Source organism: Malaclemys terrapin, chromosome 7 (genome assembly GCF_027887155.1).
Source record: "Malaclemys terrapin pileata isolate rMalTer1 chromosome 7, rMalTer1.hap1, whole genome shotgun sequence".
Classification (NCBI taxonomy): domain Eukaryota; kingdom Metazoa; phylum Chordata; order Testudines; family Emydidae; genus Malaclemys; species Malaclemys terrapin.
The window spans coordinates 83211184-83230658 of NC_071511.1; the positions used below are offsets into that span (position 1 = coordinate 83211184).

Below are 19475 nucleotides of genomic sequence, written 5' to 3' on the forward strand. Positions count from 1 at the left end.
GGGGGGGGGGGGGGGGGGGATGGAAAAGTATCAAAAAAGTTATAGTCCTAAATTGGACTGATACTATAGTGTCCTCTATCCCCCAGTAGCTAAGTTCAAGGGTCACAGCCCTCCCACTGCCTCAGTAGGATCACAAGACCTACCTGCTCTGATATATATATGAGTGAGTGAGTGAGTTCCTCCTTTCCCCCTTATATGCCTGGGTGTTCATTTGCATCTTCCAGCAGGGAATCAGAGCCAATCATTAGCTGCTGCTTAGATAGATCAGCTGGCTCCCAGCATGTGCCTGCCTGACCTCTCTTTAAGCCAGGGCTTTCTGCTCCCTGGCAATGCAGGCAACCCTACTACACATACTACAACTTGTTTATTACTGGTGAAATGAGACAGTTTGTGACAGTGTCGCCAATTCCCATGATTTTTGTCATAAGACTTAACAATATTTGGTGTGTGTCTTGAAGCCCCAGCTCCTGGATTCATGTGAATTCATGATAATCTCAGCTTTCATTTAAAAAAAAAAAAAAAACAGAAAATTTCTAGCTCTCTGTGTTGTGTGAATAATCTTGAAAACATAAACCAAGTGCTCCATAAAGGTTCAAAAACCAGAATAGAATTAAAAGGAACCCAAAATGTTGGGGTTGGGGGTTTGATCTCATTTTTAAAACAATTTGTGTATGTCTGACTCATGATTTTTGAATGCTTGGGGTTGTTAATGCTGCTTACTCTGCTCTTTGCTCTTTCCAACAATGGCTTTTGTAGACAAGGGGGTAAAATATAGAGGGACACTGTCACCTATTAGAACTGCATATTATAAACAAGTTTTATTACTTTTGCTAATAATGCCAGTTTGGCTTAATAAACCCGAGCAAGTTTTAAAACTCCAATATGCTCTTCCTTATGTAATGTTTATTTGTTGCATTTCTCACAGCTTGACCAGTCAGTTAAATCAGTTTCACCTTTGTTTATAATCCATTTCACTTCCATGTTTCCAGTGGAACAATAATTGGGTAGCAATATTTGGGCTGCAAACCTGGATGGAAAGTTTTGTTTTAAAGGCATTGGTTCCATTGTAATTAAAAATACTGTTACAGAAATCTTTCTATTGTATTGATTTTACATTTTGTAAATGTTTGTTTTTACAAAAAAATAGTAATGTACTTCTTTGGAATCTGTGTTATGAACTCCCTGGGTCCCATTTCCAAAAAAGATTCAAAAGGTTGGTTGGTGTTTCTGAGTTAGAATCATAGAATCATCATTCTGTTTTAGAATCATGGAACTGGATGGGACCTCGAGAGGTCATCTACTCAAATCCCCTGCACTCAAGGCAGGACTAAGTATTATCTAGCACTATCTCTGACAGCTGTTTGTCCAACCTGCTCTTAAAAAGCCCTGATGATGGAGATTCCATAATCACCCTAGGCAATTTATTCCAGTGCTTAACCACTCTGACAATTAGGAAGTTTTTCCTAATGTCCAACCTAAACCGCCCTCGCTGCAATTTAAACCCATTGCTTCTTGTCCTATCCTCAGAGGTTAAGAAGAACAATTTTTCTCCCTCCTCCTTGTAACAACCTTTTATGTACTTGAAAACTGTTATCACGTCCCTTCTCAGTCTTCTCTTCTCCAGACGAAACAAACCCAATTTTTTCAATCTTCCCTGATAGGTCATGTTTTCTAGACCTTTAATCATTTTTGTTGTTCTTCTCCGGACGTTCTCCAATTTGTCCACATCTTTCCTGAAAATGTGGCGCCCAGAACTGGACACAATACTCCAGTTGAGGCCTAATCAGCGCGGAGTAGAGTGGAAGAATTACTTCTCATGTCTTGCTTACAATACTCCTGCTAATACATCCCAGAATGACGTTTGCTTTTTTTTTGCAACAGTGTTACACTGTTGACTCTCATTTAGCTTGTGATCCACTATGACCCTCAGATCCCTTTCCGCAGGACTCCTTCCTAGGCAGTCATTTCCCATTTTGTATGTGTGCAACTGATTGTTCCTTCCTAAGTGGAGTACTTTGCATTTATCCTTATTGAATTTCATCCTATTTATTTCAGACCATTTCTCCAGTTTGTCCAGATCATTTTGAATTTTAATCCTATCCTCCAAAGCGCTTGCAACCCCTCCCAACTTCTTATCGTCTGCAAACTTTATAATTGTACTCTCTATGCCATTATCTAAATCACTGATGAAGATATTGAACAGAACCGGACTCAGAACCAGTCCCTGCGGGACCCCACTCATTATGCCCTTCCAGCATGACTGTGAACCACTACTCTCCGGGAACGATTTTCCAACCAGTTATGCACCCACCTTATAGCAGCTCCATCTAGGTTGTATTTCCCTAGTTTGTTTATGAGAAAGTCATGCAAAACAGTATCAAAAGCCTTACTAAAGTCAAGATATACCACATCTACCGTTTCCCCCCATCCACAAGGCTTGTTACCCCATCAAAGAAAGCTATCAGGTTGGTTTGACATGATTTGTTCTTGATAAATCCATGCTGACTGTTATTTATCACCTTATTATCTTCTAGGTGTTTGCCAATTGATTGCTTAATTATTTGCTCCATTATCTTTCCGGGTACAGAAGTTAAGTTGACTGGTCTGTAATTCCCCGGGTTGTCCTTATTTCCCTTTTTATAGATGGGCACAATATTTGCCCTTTTCCAGTCTTCTGGAATTTCTCCCGTCTTCCATGATTTTTCAAAAATAATTGCTAACAGCTCAGATATCTCCTCAGTCAGCTCCTTGAGTATTGTAGGATGCATTTCATCAGTCCCTGGTGACTAAGTAATTCTTGACTTGTTCTTTCTCTATTTTAAACTCTGATCCTAGCTCATTTTCCCTGGCATTCACTTGTTAGATGTCCAATCACCACAACCCTCTTGGTGAAATCCGAAACAAAGAAATCATTAAGTACCTCCGCTATTTCCACATTTTCTGTTATTGTCTTTCCCTACTCATTGAGTAACAAGCCTACTTTGTCTTCCTTGGTCTTCCTCTTGCTTCTAATGTATTTGTAGAATGTTTTCTCATTTCTTTTTATGTCCCTAGCTCGTTTGATCTTGTTTTGTGCCTTGGCTTTTCTAATTTTGTCCCTACATACTTGTGTTATTTGTTTATATTCATCCTTTGTAATTTGACCGAGTTTCTCACATATCTTAGGCCAGATGGCAATTTCTCATTACATGTGGGATTTGATGTCATGCATTGGGGTTACCGTCATCCAATACTGCAAACTGTAACATGATGTGGTATAAAAATGCTATTGACATAAAAGCAACTTATTTGTTAACTGGAAAATAGGGGTGTTTTTTTTTTATAAAGTTTTGTTTCTTCTTCTGAAACATCTGTTTCAGCACATTTAAAAGCATACCAGAGTATAAAATGTTAATCTGGATGTTACTTTTCTCTGCTATAGTTTGTAAGGAATCCTGCTAAAGAATGAAAGTTCCCTAGATTCAAATCTAAAGGTGAATCTTTATACATTGTCAAAAGTATGTAACACTGAGTCTCTTCTAGTTTCCAGCTACTCGTGGGCAAGACCAGCACCAACTTAAATATTTAATCTCAAAAATATATTCAATATTATTTAATATTTAAACCATATAATTTAGATATTCTTGGGCAGCCCTACTATCATGTCTGCTGAGTCCTGAATTACCATTCATAGTTCTAGATTCAAGTTTAGGTTCTTGGATATTAATTTATCTGATATGCAGAATGAAATATAATACTTTTGCACTCCTTGGGTTTTAGTACTACCACAAAAGAGGAAAGAATGACCAATCATGATTAGTGCATATTATACATGTTGTTCCTGGGGGTTTGCTTCATTTTTGTAGTCTAGTCAATTGATTTACCTGGAAACATCCTATCACAATACCGCATGTTACTTGTCTCCCTGTTCCAAAGGTTTATGGTAATAAGTGTGTATGTGCAGCCCTGTTCTGGTTGAAAATAAACTAGTTTTGTTGAATACAAATAGAAGTAGTAGGCCGCTGTAACCACTTCAGGCAGAGTTTTTGCAGGCAGTTAATGCCAGAAGAGGTAGAAGGAACAGGCAGCCCCCATTGCTTAATTTATTTTTCCCCTCAATCAAGTTGGCTTTTGTGACAGTTTGGGGAACGTTTGTGTCAACCTATGAATTTCTTTTTGTTTTATGACCAGCATTTATGATTGTAACCTTCAATGAAGATTAGAACTTCCCTTTTGTAGCAGAAACAGCCTATCTCTGGGAAGCTAAAACACGGCCATCATGGGGACATCAACACTGGTGAGACAATGGAGTTGCTCTTGCAAGAACCATTGATTTGTAATGACTCTCTGCCCAGCAACCAGCAGGGAGATTGGAGCATGGAAAATCCCTACCAGAAGAAGAGAAACAAAAAAGGTGTCAGAACCTGCTTTTAAAAGTGATATGCTCAGCAAGTGTGCCAGCCATCACCAGAAATAGAAGATACTGCTGGAGGAGTGAGGGCAAATGGGGCTTTGTCTTCCCCCCAAGGATACTGACCAAAACCCAGCAGAGGAGAGGATTCTGAGGTGGGGATCATTCATGCATTTATTGTTTTGCATAGATCTGTAACATGTGTGTGCATAATAAGTTTGTTTGAAAAGCCTATGTTCCTTGTTTTAACTATCACATGGTTCCTGAGGGGTTAAACTGCAAGGAAATGTGCAAAACAACTGGAGAGTATTGGGAAGTTTCTGCACTTTTCTTGGGGTCTAGGAAAGTTGGACTGCAGGGTCCTATGTTCCAAGGACATGTTTCAGACTGAGAGTCTGCACCACAGGAATGTGCCTTAGGGGCCCAGAGCTAGACAATGTCTGAATTCTGCCCAGACCCAGCTGGCTCGAACCACATGGGATCAAAAAGTTGAGCCTGATTAACACAAGCTGGTGACTATCCACCATGGGGCTCAGTCAGGTCTGTGACATCTCCTCTCAATCCTCCCCTTCCTTCCACGTAAATGAAAATAATTTCTGATTGAGACCATATTGTAACTATCTTGTCCTGGATGTTGTCTGAGGTTGTCTATACTTCCAATGGTTCCTGAATGTGACTTTTTTGTAATATAAATTTTCAAAAGATTTGAAACATGTGTCTTGGCACAGCAATCAAATATAAAATATAAGACCCAAAACATGGTTTTATAATGTAGTAATGATGGCAATTAACTTCATTCTTGAATTGCACGAACCCTGCTAGTCTAATGTGGACTTTAACACAGTACTGTACGTGCTAATGTGGGCTCTCCCTAGAGCAGAGACCAAATAGCGTGCAGTGCTTTGGTGATCTGGGTATTTGTCTATTAGGAACTACAGCAGAACCTCAGAGTTACGAACACCTTGGGAATGGAGGCTGTTCATAACTCTAAAATGTTCATAACTCTGAACAAGATGTTATGGTGGTTCTTTTAAAAGTTGACAACTGAACATTGACTTAATACAGCTTTGAAACTTTACCATGCAGAAGAAAAATGCTGCTTTTAACCATCTTAATTTAAATGAAACAAGCACAGAAACAGTTTCCTTACCTTGTCAAATCTTGTTTTTTAAACTTTCCCTTTATTTTTTTAGTAGTTTACGTTTAACACAGTACTGTACGTGCCTTTTTTTATTATTATTATTTTTTGGTCTCTGCTGCTGCCTGATTGCATACTTCCAGTTCCAAATGAGATGTGTGGTTGACTAGTCAGTTCATAATGCTGGTGTTCGTAACTCTGAGGTTCTACTGTAGAATTATACAATCAGAATAATTTTCACTTGTAATGAAAGCCAGGTAAAAATAGTAAAAAAATGTAGTGGTTTCTGATAATTTCTTGCATTTGTACCTTATACAGCTTTTTTTTAAAAAAAAGCTCTAGCATTAGAAAAATAAAATTTAGCAATCTACAGAATGGTTAATCACTTTTAATATCTTTAGACAACTTAGATATTAAACTTGGGGTAATCTACTGTACATCTCATTACTAGGGAAATGACCATGTCTTAGACAAGCATTCTAAAAAGCACTGTGTACACCAAGGCAAACCTATATTAAAATATGATCTTTCCTGTCATAAAATATTGTAAGAAAATTCTATCTAGATTTCTCCACCATGTCCAGCTTCGTGGTATTTGAGTGCTTCTTTAATCATAGTAAAAATACACAAAAATATTTGTTTTCACATCCAAAAAATAGGACCATTTGATTTAAACTATTAAATGAAATAATTTAGTAGGTTTTTAAAAGGTATGGATACATGAAACATTTAATTACTCTGAAGACACAGTCTGAATCCCAGTGAAGTAAATGGGAGTTCTGACTTTTTGTTCAATGGGAACAAGAGCAGGCATCAAGAGAACAGTATAGTCCATACTGATGAAAGGGAAAGCAAACTTTAGATACTTCATGTGGATGAGAAAGAAGTTTTCTTCACACATAATCTTCTATAATTGGCAAAACACAAAGTTTTTTTAATCTTATTAATTATGTTTTTCAGCTGAAATGAATTCTTACAAATAACATTCAAGATCATCAGATGCCCACATAATTTGGCTAACTCTTTGTTGCACAAACCTAGAAGTCATTAAGTAATCTCAAGTGTCAAGAGACTTTGTTTCATGAGCAGACCCTCCACTGCCTTCTGGTTTTAGAATATTATTACATGGGCCAGAGCTTTAATTTCTAGCCACACAACACAGGTTCTTCTAGCTTTGAATAATAAAATCAGCCCTTTGTTTTGAAGTATCTAATAGAAAGTCTTTTATGCCTATGAGTTTTAAACAATAGTTTCTTCTCTTCAGAGAAAATAAACTTAAAAGCAGATCCCTTACACGAGGAAACAAACAGCTTAGCTCCATGTTCTTGGAGAAATTAAACAAAGTTGGTTCCTTACTTCAAAGAGTAAACAGTTCTTCTTGGATCCTAGCTGTAGAAACCAAGTCCTTTTCCTGTTCATAGCTGAGAAGTTATTTATTTCCTCATTAGCTGATGTGGTCTAACTGTGTGTATCCCTCTTCCTTAACAAGCTCCATCTGGATGGCCTTGGTAACTCCAGACAGTTTTTTTCAGAATGGGGCTGGTTCTCTTACTTGTTCCTCATGCAGGCTTTCTGCTCCTTCTTTGCCAGGTTGAGCATGTAGTAGATACAAACCCTCACGTAAGAATTTGATATAATAATAGGTTTTTCCCTTTTTCTAATATATGTAAAACAATGAGCAATGAACAATGTGGATTTATAAAGAATCCTGACAGACACATTATTATGACAGACTTACAAAGATACCCAGAAAGCAGAAACTATAATATATATGGATTTTAGTAAAGGTAATCTAAAGCACCTTGAATATGAGAATGTGCATGTGGAAGGAAAAACTGGCTGAAGAACTAAACAAAGACTATGATAAAGTATTAAGCTGGGTGAAATTCCTAGTAGGGTACTGCCAAAGACCTCTATTAGGTCCATTCTCACGAAATATCTTCACTAATTATCCACAACTGAGAGTAAACAGCACAGTAATGAAGTCTTCAAAAAATACTAAATTGGGAGGAGTTGTGAATACCAATGAAGACAAAAAAATAAGTCAAAGGGACATACTGTAGAGAGAGAAGAAACATGGGCAGAAGGAAAAATGAGATCCAACCCCATAAAATGCTAATACATCTGGGGGGAAATAACCCAACATATTCAGCAAAATCTCCACATAATTCCCAATCCCTCATACCACTGCTCTAAGGAGATAACTGAAGTTTTATCTACCATGTGATGCCCCATGCAATTAAGAGTCCATAGCTGTTTTTCAAATAGTAAGGCCTTGTCTACCCTAAGGGGGAGATCGATCTAAGTTATGCAACTTCAGCTACGTGAATAACGTAGCTGAAGTCGACATACTTAGATCTACTTACCACGGGGTCCACAATACGCTATGTTGACTGGAGACGCTCTCCCGTCGACTCCCCTTGCACTTCTCGTTCAAGTGGAGTACAGGAGTCGATGGGAGAGAGATCTGAGCTCGATTTAGCGGATCTTTACTAGACTCACTAAATCGATTGCCGATGTATCAATTGCCGCACCTTGATCCTGCAGTAAGTGTAGACAAGCCCTTAGTAACCCATTTAGGTCCCAATCCTGCTCCCACTTACATCAGTGACAAAACTCACATTTACTTCAATAATGCAGGATTGGACTCCAAGGGCATAGCAAAGATTCAAAAACATACTCCAACTTACTCACACTAATGACTGAGGGACATCAGAATAATAACTCCAATATTTCAGAAATGAAATACACTAAAATGAATTTTAATTTTAATAGTTTAAATTATATTAAAAGGATATGTGCATTTTAATGTCTCTCTTCCTTTTTAGTTCATTTTTCCCTCCATTCAAGGTTCCCAAAGAACCTTCTTAAAGACTGTTTATTAGGCTACTTTACCAGCTTTATTAATCCACTAATATTTTTGTTGCTCAGGAGAGTATGAGATCATTCAAAAGACTTCTTGACAGATAGTTCTTAGGAATGAGGAAAAAAAGATAACTAATTAATCAGCACTACTTTAGCTGGAGTGGAAGAAGCAGGAAAAAATATAGGAACAACTGGGAAGGAAGATAAGATTAAATTCCACCATCTCATAGTATATATCTCATAGTATATATAAACATGCCAGACAAGGTGAAAGCAAAAAAGAATGTATTACCCATTGCAAGGTGTATACAAGGCCAAGTAAATTTATCATATCAACTGTATTATAAAAGGGATTAAATCAACATACATGGATCTAAAAATGTCAAAAATGTGTTAATTCACATTTAGCAGTCATGTAATAGCTGAGATTATTTTATTGCCAAAAAAAATTAAGAATCAGAAAATAATTAAGGCAGAGCCATTGCAAAAAATGAGTACATCTCCAAACAGACATATAGCTTATATATTTGGATCTATTTCTTGCCATGTCTTAACCTCGATAATCTAGACACTTAGTTCTAAGTGCTTATTAGTCTTAAATTGGCTAAAACTCTAATATTCAAACACCATTTACTTGGGTTACTCTGCAAGGAAACAGAGTTATCTGTGCCATTTATATTTTCAACAGTTAAAACACGTAGACCTATAAACACAGAATACCATAGCATAAAATGCAAATCCTGTTTTACATGTAGTGAAATAAGTACAGTATTTAAATCACAAGAGTCCTTACTTTGTTGCCTGGATGGCTATTGACAGACAGTACTGGGAATGACTCTTGTGCCAATTGAACATTTTAATGAAAATAAAAACAAAACAAAAAAATTATCTTCACAAAACCCATTAGACACATCCTGGTTTACAATTACTACTTGGTCAAAAAGAAAATGAGAAATAAACTTCATTTTGGCTGTCACCTATGTAAGATATTGTGTGATTGTGCGTGGGTAGGTAAGCAACAATTGTGGTGGATGGGTGCAAATTGTTATTTGTGATGTTGTACTATAGTTATGGCAGGGGTTTTGTGACGCACAATGTTAGTTGCAGCAAGGAGTGCAGTTCTGTAACTGTGATGTAGTCATAGGAATGCTGCAATTAAAATAAAATAAAATAATAATAATACCTAGCTACTTCTTATATAGGGTCTTTCATCTGTACAACTCAAAGCAATTTCCAAAGAAGGTCAGTATCTTTAGGTTGGGGAGCGGGGGTGGTGAGGAAAGGGTAGGGCATGCTGTGAATGTTGTAGTTGTCATGACACCAGGGAAGTGTAGTAGTAAGGGGATGTACCTGGTAAAGATGGGGATGTGTATGGTAGAGAAGTGCAGCAGTATGTTGCTGTGGTGCAAGAAAGGTGTCAGGGAAGGACAAAGGTCTGGGTAGGGAACTGTTGTGGTTCTGTTTAGGGAGCAAATGTATCTGTGAGGAGGGTGTGCTGCCCTGGTCTTGTGTGGGGGCCTATAGTTGCGGAGGCTGTTGTGACTGAATGGAGGGGGGAAGGGGAGTTGTGGGAATGGTGGCTCTGGGGAGCAGCGATTTTTTAGTTGGACAGGAGTAGTGTGAGGGAGCTGACTGGGGGGGGGGGTGTCAAGACTGTGTGGGGATGTAGTTGTATGAAGGTTAAGTATTCCTAGGGGACAGGAGGCTATGATGGGTGTAGTTGTGTTGGTGGGAGAGGGAGCTATGATAGGGTGTTGCTGTGCTAGAAGCTGTGGGGGTGTAGCTATGCTGTGGGAGAGAGGCTGTGGGGGTGTAGTTATGTTGGGGGACAGAGGCTGTGGTAGGTGTAGTGCTGTGGGGTGTAGCTGTGCTGAGATAAAGGGGCTATAAGGGTGTAGCAGTGTGTGGGGTTAGTGTTGAGGGAAAGGGGCTGTGATAGGTGTAGTGCTGGGGCTGTACTGTAACTGCTGGGGAGAGGGTGGTGGGGTGTAGCTGTGCTGAGGGGAAAGGGGCTGTGGTGGGGGCTGTAATTGCATTGAGGGCGGTGAGCGGTGTAGTAGTGCTCGTGGCTGTGCATGTAGTTGTTGTGGGGGTGGGGGTGGGGGGTTCTTCTGGGATAGTGGTGCGTTGGGAGGCTGTTGGGGGCAGCCGGGCAGGTGTTTGTGTCTGTGTCAGACTCTCTGGTAACAGCTCCGGGGCCCCCCCGCACCTGTCCCGCTGCCTCTGCTGCAGCACGAGGCGCGCGGCGGCTTTCGTCTTTGCGGTTCTTCTGTGCTCGGCTCTTCCTCGTCAGCGTCCCCCCGTTTAGCCATGGCCCCTGCTCCCACAGCCTGCCGCGGAGCAGCTGCACCCAGCTCTCTACTCGGACCAGGCCAACAGCAGAGCACGAGAAGAAGAAAAACTGCTAGGCCGCTCTGTCTCCAACTCTGGGCGGGACCGGCTATGGGGCCTGCCCGCTCCTCTTTGGCTATGGGAAGGCGGCGAGGCGCGTTTCTCATTCGTCTGTGCCCACACGACAAACGGAAGGAGGAAATCGCAGGCAAAGCTGTTGTTGGTAAAGTATCGTACCGGCGCATTGTGCTTTCAGTAGCAGCGATGGCCGAGTGGTTAAGGCGTTGGACTTGAAATCCAATGGGGTCTCCCCGCGCAGGTTCGAACCCTGCTCGCTGCGAAACTGAAGGGATCAAAATTTTCTTTTCATTTAAAACCCTTTCCCGTAGCTGAATAGGATTTTGTATCAACAGATAAGTGGCGGATCGTTCCTCAGATGTTAGCACTGCCCCAACTCCTCCACCCGCCTCCTGCCCTGAATTAAGGGGTTTACAAATATTAAAATTAAGTAGACGAAGGAAGCTGAAATATGTCCCAGTTGGAGAGGAAGGGTACCATCAAGCCAGATGCACTTGGCTACCTTGATGACCATGGATCTAAATCAGGTGTGGGCAAACTTTTTAGCCCGAGGCCGAGGGTTGGGGTGGGGAAATTGCATGCAGGGCCATGAATATAGGGCTCGGGCAGGGGGTTGGGGTGCAGGAAGGGTGCAAGGTATGGCAGGAGGCTCAAGGCAGGAGGTTGGGGGCTCGGGGCAGGGGATTGGGGTGCAGGAGGGGTGTGTGGAGTGTGTTAGGGAGTTGGGGTGCAGCAGGGGGCTCAGGGCAGGGGATTGGGGAGTGTGGTAGAGGGTTGGGGTGCAGGAGGGGGCTCAGGGCAGGGGGTTGAGGTGCAGGAGGTGTTCAGGGTGCAAGCTCCGGCACGGCACCGCTTACCTCGAGTGGCTCTGGGGTGGCAGCGGTGCACAGTGGGGCTAGCTGTGCTGTGCGCCACTCCCAGAAGAGGCTACTACATCCGGCAGTGGCTCCTGGGGGTGGGGGGCAGGCAGCTCTGCCACATGCTGCCCTTACCTGCGGGTACCACCCCCGAAGCTCTCATTGGCCGTTGTTTCCTGTTCCCAGCCAATGGGAGCTGCGGGTGCAGTGGTACTAGGAGCTGGGGGGGAAAGCAGGTACGTGATGCACTCAAGGAGGAGGCAGCGCACAGAGCTCTCTGCCCCCCCCCACCCGCCCCAGGAACTGCAGGGACATGGTGTTCGCCTCTTCCAGGTGCGTTGCAGGGCCAGGGTAGGCAGGAAGCCTGCCTTAGACCCGCTGCACCATGGGGCGGGCAATCCTGCGGGCTGCATTGAAAGCCCTGACAGGTTGAATCCGGCCCGTGGGCCGTAGTTTGCCCTCCCCTGATATAAATGCTTGGATACATAGGTGCCGACTCCATGGGTGCTCTGGGGCTGGAGCACCCATGGGGAAAAATTGGTGGGTGCTCAGCACCCACCGGCAGCTCCCCGACCCCGCCCAGCTCACCTCCACTCCACCTCTGCCTTCCACCTCCGCCTCCTCCTTGAGTGCATCACGTACCTGCTTTCCCCCCCAGCTCCTAGTGCTTGTGCCGCGAAACAGCTGTTTCGCACGGGCTGGGAGGGATGGGGGAGGAGAGAGAAAGCAGCGCACTCAGGGAAGAGGCGGGGCTGGGGCGGGGATTTGGGGAAGGGGTCTGATAGGGGCAGGGAGGGGGCGGAGTTGGTTTGGAGACTTTGGGGAAAGGGTTGAAATGGGGGGGCAGGGAAAGGGTGGAGTCGGGGCAGGGGCGGGGAGGTGCCAGCACTCACTGGCGCCGGGGAAAGTTTGCACCTATGTTTTGATATGTTAGATGGGGGTGATAGAGCACTAGAGCTGGACAGAAAACCGGTGGGGATACTGCATTTTCCAAGCTTTTCAAAATGCAGTTATGCTGAAATCCAAATGCTTTGCAAACGCCCTTGAGTTTGGCCAAAATTTCATCTTGGAGGGAACAAAAGATGACAGGGGGAGTTCCAACAATACCAGTGTCTCCATGCTCTGGAGCACACATCATGCTATGAGCTTACTAACCTGTTGATATTTGTGTAACAAACAATGAGATTTTTCAGGTTGTTTAAAGTCATCAAAGGAAGAAATAAATTTGAGATTCCGAGACAGACAAATGGTTCAAAACATCCTTTATTTGAATTCTGCAGCCCAAACAGAGGCTTGGTCTATACTAATTATATCAGGGCTGGTCTACACTGGGGGGGGAGAGGGGGATCGATCCAAGATATGCAACTTAGTCGAAGTATCTTGGATCGAATTACCTGGGGTCCACACAGCGCAGGATCGATGGCCACGGCTCCCATGTCGACTGCGCTACCGCCACTCGCTCTGGTGGAGTTCCGGAATCAACGGTGAGTGTGTTCGGGGATCGATATATCGTGTCTTAATGAGATGCAATATCTCGATCCCGGATAAATCAATTGCTACCCACCGATACGGCGGGTAGTGAAGACGTACCCACACTACAATGCTGCTTCCACCTAAGTGGCCTGCTACACCGACATAACTCCACCTCTACAAGAAGTGTAGCGCTTATGCAGGTGTGAAAAATCGGGACACAGGGTGGGGTGTAATAGGAGCCTATATAAGAATAAGACTGTCCCTATAAAATCAGGATATCTAGTCACCCTACATTAAAGTGATGCAGTGTTCATGTAGATACTGCATTACTTACATTGGCTGTTGGCTGTCATTCTTATCAGTTTCAGGGCTGCCTCTGTCTCAGAGCAGCAGGGGGCTCATAGCTAGAGCCATGACACTGACAAGAAAGTCAATTTCATGGCTGCTAGGCTAGATGCTGTGAAATTGAGCCTGCCCTGGACTCAGCTTGGGCTATCACCCAGGATGGGTGGGGGCTCCCGCTGTTAGCCCTATGTGGCTGTCAGTTCCCCACAATGCCCCATTTAAGTTGGTACAAGTGTTCCTGGTGAAGACACACCACCACCAGCAGGGTTGTGGGGACACCAACAGCTGATTGAATTACTGCGGTGGATGTAGGTCAACCTAAATTAAGTTGACCAATTTTGTACTGTAAACAAGTCCTGACTATAGTGTCTCTTTCACTATAGAGTGAAGTACAAGTAACAGTAGCTTTGATTTTTTTTTTAAATGCATGGTATACTTTAACAACAGTGCAGCACTGAGAACTCAAGCATACTAAATTTAGCAAACTGAAAAGTTAGAGTTTTAAAAGCAATGTGATCTCAGTTCTATTGCACAGTCTATGTCTCTTACAAAATGATTTTAACAAACTATTCATTAAGGTGTACATTAAGAAAGAAAACAAGAATAAAATGTAAGAACAACATGATTCATTGTTCTTTTAGAAATCCTAACATATCAGTTTATTGATTTTTTTGTGTGCATTTATCTCACCCTTAAAATAATGACGTGTGTGCGTGACAGAGAAAGAAAGAAATCAGACGATTAGCTGCTAACGCACTTTAAGGTGCCTCACTGCTGATAAAACTCTTCAGGAGCATCTCAGGGCTGCTAAATCTCTTTAGGACTGTTTTAATGCTTCTAAATTACTTTATATTAGTAACATATACATAAGTGACAGATCCTGAACTGCTTAAGTGGCAGTAAGGCAGAAACTGTTAAATAAGACATACTTAAACCAGGAAGTCTTAATTAATGCCTTTTTAAATCTGGAGGCCTTAGCCAAGCAAAGCTTAATTTGGAAGATTTACCTCAGCCAAGACATTCTTTTAACTCAGGACCTTTAAATAAGGCCTTCATCTGGATGTCCTTTACTGAGGTGTTATTTGTGCAATTTCTATTTGTGTCAACCTAACATTCTAAGGCTATATCTACACTACAGTGGCTACAGCAGACAGCAACAATGCTGCAAGTGTGCCACTATAGCATAGACAGTTCCTAGAAGTTCCTAGGGAAGAGGTTTTTCCATTGAGGTAAGTTACCCACCTCTCCAAGAGGTGGTAGCTATGTTGACAGAAGAGTTCTTCCATCAACCTGGCCGCATCTACACTGAGGGTCAAGTCAACATAATTACATCATGGTGGACACAACATTTTTCATAGCCCTGAGCCATGTAGCTAGGTAGATCTAATTCTTAGGTGTAGACCTGGCATAAGGCCCTGATGCTACAAGAATTTAAGCAGATACATAAATCTTTCTAGGACTGAGATCTAAATCACAGTGAGTATTGCAAGAAACCCAATAGAAAATATTTCAATGAACATTTTTAAAACAAATATGTGGATTGATTTTGCTTCCTGTGTCAGAACTATAAATTAAGTCAAGGCTAGAGTTTCTAACTTCAGTCATTTTGAGTTATGTAACCACAAAATTTCAGCTGGAACATATAAGAAAACTGTAATTTGTGTAGTACTATAATCATACAAAATTAATAAAACAAATTTGGATTATGGACAAACTGTGCTATAAATCCTCATTTTCCACTATGTGTGTGTGTGTGTGTGTGTATGTGTGTATATATATATATATATATATATATATATATATATATATATATATATATATATATATATATATATATATAAAGCAATTTTCTACTGACCACCTTACAGTCTGTATTTCAGAAAGGTATGTTTCATTGCTTTAATAAACCTGAAAAGAAAGCATCAAGTTGATAAGAGTTTTAAAATAAATATTATCACTGACATGTCACTTCCACTGGTGGTGCTTACGGAGGATGTGAGGGGAAAAATAGCTCACTCGGACAGAAGATGATGTTGAAAGCCAGAGTGCATCACAAAAACTGCTGAAGTCTTAATACATTCTCCTGTTTATTCCAGCAAATATTGGTACTCAGTGAAGATTTTCTCCCTGTAACTGATTTTTTTTTTCCTTTCAAGCCTTCAACAGACAAGTGAAAGAGAAGTGAGTACCCAGGTACTTTTGTGGCCAAATTTAAATGCTCCCCACCACAGGTCTATAGTATAAGAAGAATCTCATTTTACTTTTGATTATTCAAATGCAAAGAAAAAAGCAATTAAAGAGGGCCACTACATTGAATTTAATAATGCTAATGTGTCAATTTAGCAAACTGAAGACCTCTCTAGGATGATTCTCTGCTGCTTTTGCTGTCATTATTTTCACTTGTGCAGTTTAAGTATAAAATGATACCATTCTCATTTGGTAGTCTTTACATCTGTTTTGCAGAGGGGTAAATAATGACACAAAGTGCAAGACAGTGGAGAATCTGGCCAAATGTGTCCATAGAAGAGATATAAGCATAGAGAGTCCAAGCTTCCTCACCCTACCCATTCCCCTCCACAAAGTTCCTTCAACCAGCTCTAGGACTGAGGGTTCTACAGCAACTCTCTGATGAAGCAGTTTTGGCAAATAAGTAAGCAAACCATTCTTTGAAGAGCACCGATAGTCCTATTGTAGATCAAGCAGGACTGGAGGTCTGGTAAGCCCTGGCAGCAATTAGAGGTAGTACTACCCAAAATAAATATACTATTAGAAAAAAGCTATAGAGAAGAAATTATTAGATCCAAGGAGCTGTAGCCCCTCTAGGCTCCAACTGTAAGAAACTGGCCTTCTCCAACTACTGATTCATTATTTAACAATTCTGACACAGAAAGAGGCTTATAGCCCAACTAAATCTACCCATTATTCATCTACTTGTGGAAATAAAATGCCATTGGTTATGTACTGTAATTTTTGGTGAAAACAATGCTATTCCTGCTCCGGCTGGCACTGCTCACTTTGCAGTTGAACCCCTATTGCAGTAGTGCTATAAATCTGCCACCTGGACTGCTACAGACAACTTGCCAGTTCGTCGGGAATGAAAATCAACATAACTAAATTTACATCAGTGGAGTGATGCCAAAGTACATCAGTCTTGCAGACTGCAGTCCTGATTCTCTGTTGACTTACTCCTTCTGTAGTCATTAACATGTTGATGTGGTGGTAAATGGCTACACAGGGTATAAGGCCCAGGAATGTCTGGAAGCAGTGGAGGGAGGAGGACTCAGCCCGTTGGTCACCACTGCAGTAGCCCAGAGACACACCCCCATGAACTGAGAGGGGAAAAACAGAGCAGCTAGTCTGGTCCATGTCAACACAGAAGAGGTAACAAACAAGGAAGAAGAGGAAATGGGCCAAATTTATGCCATTCCTGCTGCAGATGAGACTCTTAGTGGCTCTGATGACACAGATAGTATCGATGCTGAGAAGCAATAATAATACCCAACACAGAACTAACTGATGCATATCGCAGCATCTGAAACTGAAAGACAGAAGCCTTTATTGTGAGTCATTTTATCATTTGCTATGTCATCGCATCAGCTTTATAACATCTTCACTCACTGCATCCCCAGCAATCTTGGTTTCTCCTCATTTTTGGATATGAAAGTGGAAGGTAACAGTGTTTGCCTTCAGGAAATTAAAGCTTCTCAATAACCGTATTAGTCATCAGTGCCACTTTCTACTATTATTGAACATGTAGCTATCATCATATTCTGAGAACAAAATGAGCAAACAGGAAACAATTGTGCTCACCCTTCAATTTTACTGAGACTGGAATTTTTAATGACATTATTTGCATTCAGCTTTAATCAGTTCATCAGATGACATTTTTTAACTATTAACTTGCCATTTATATCTAACAAGCTTTGGGACTATCAGCATGTTCCCAGTTCCATATAAGTTTTTTCATTTGTGCCAAGACTACAGAGCTACAATGTGAATGGCATTAATGGTATTTTATTTTGCATAACACAAAAATAACTCCACAGTTGTATTGCAAGTTGTGACGTTGTGCAGTCTATATGGTTTTATAAAAACTCGATAATAAGTCAATATAATGTAACTGAGATAGTTTTAGAGAAAATACGGTAATAAGTGAATGTTAGTAACTGGGATATGCCTCATGCAAAAGGTCTCTTGTAAGGTATCATTACAAAGCTTATAATCTACTGAGTGTGATCATCTGATTTGTATAAATGTACCACTCTTGTATCTAAAACTAGAAACATAAAATGTAACTCTGAGGGCCTATTGTAATTGTGTAAAGTGTGGACCATTAATGATGGTTTGGAATCTTGATGACTCCCATTGTCTGCAGATGGCTGTATTTACCTGTGAGTCTTCCTGTATATGTGTGTGCTGGCAAGTGAGTAATGAAGTCTTGCAGTGACATGTGATCATGTCACCTGAACTGGAATCCATCTTTAACCTGGTGCTTTTCCAGTGAGGGGGGGTGGAAACCCAGAGAGACAAAGAGTTCCCGCCTTATGCAAAAGATATATAAAGGGGGGAAGAGAACAGAGAGGGAGGAGCCATCATGAAGAATCCCCTAGCTACCACCTGAGCTGCAACAAGAGCTGTACCAGGGGAAAGGATTGTGCCCAGGCCTGGAAGATGTCCAGTCTGAGAAAAACTTACTGAAGCCTCTCTGAGGGTGAGATTATCTGTATTTAGTTTGATTAGGCATAGATTTGCGCATTTTATTTTATTTTGCTTGGTGACTTACTTTGTTCTGTCTGTTACTACTTTGAACCACTTAAATCCTACTGTCTGTATTTAATAAAATCACTTTTTATTTAGTAATTTACTCAGAGTATGTATTAATACCTGGGGGAGCAAACAACTGTGCATATCTCTCTATCAGTGTTATAGAGGGCGAACAATTTATGAATTTGCCCTGCATAAGCTTTATGCAGGGCAAAACGGATTTATCTGGGTTTAGATCCCATTGGGAGTTGGGCATCTGAGTGCTAAAGACAAGCACGCTACTGCGAGCTGTTTTCAGGTAAACTTGCAGCTTTGGGACAAGTGATTCAGACCCTGGGTCTGTGTCTGGAGCCAGACGGGAGTGTCTGGCTCAGCAAGACAGGGTGCTGGAGTCCTGAGCTGGCAGGGAAAACAGAAGCAGGGGTAGTCTTTGCACATCGGGTGGCAGCTCCCAAGGGGGTTTCTGTGATCCAACCCGTCACACAAGTATTGGCCAAAGAATTATCTGATACAATAATCATAATATTTAGATAAGATTTCCTTGGCAGCTGCTAAGCACAGGGTGGCTGAGCTAGCTGGTTTCCCTGTACAAGCACAGATATAGGAGACATCTTTGTCTCTGCTGATCTGGGGTTACCCTTCCCTGAAGCTCCCAAAGATTCATGAGTTTTGGGGAGGCTTCACACTTTCTCTTCCATTTGGCCCCCCTCAAACTTCCCCCCATTTGAAGAGATGGTAGCAGAAAACTCCAGGGTATGATCTGGATCCAAGAAATTAAAAGAATAGTCAATATTTATGTCTATATCCTGCAGTAACTTAACTTTGTTGCTGTAAAGTTAGCTGGTCATCCAACAGACAAAACACCTTCAATCCACACATCCATTTTAGTGCTATCATTATATCCTATATATAAGTCAGGTTATGACAAGGAAGTAAATAATGCAAAATAAATAAATACAGTCCTAAAAATTTGCAACATTGCCCAAAAAATCAAAGTGTTTCATGTTAATTGTTGCTCATGTTAAAACTTAATAGGCCTGATTTTCCACTACCTCATTTAGTCACTAACACCAGTGCAAAACATTACCAAGTCGGAACTCTCCAATTATTTACATTAGTTTTACATCCACCGTGCATAGGTCTGAATGACTGCACAATGTGCAAGGCAATGGAGTATCAGGCCCAAAATATCTAATTTAGAAATACACACAGCTATATTTAAAATTCATTGGCA

The 19475-nt window shown here is 41.4% G+C and overlaps 1 non-coding gene across 1 annotated transcript; it reads left to right on the top strand.

Moving 5' to 3' along the window:
• The first annotated feature begins 10982 nt into the window (after positions 1-10982).
• Positions 10983-11064, top strand: TRNAS-UGA (transfer RNA serine (anticodon UGA)). Its single transcript has one exon. It is a non-coding gene; the product is annotated as a tRNA-Ser (tRNA).
• The last annotated feature ends 8411 nt before the right edge of the window (positions 11065-19475 follow it).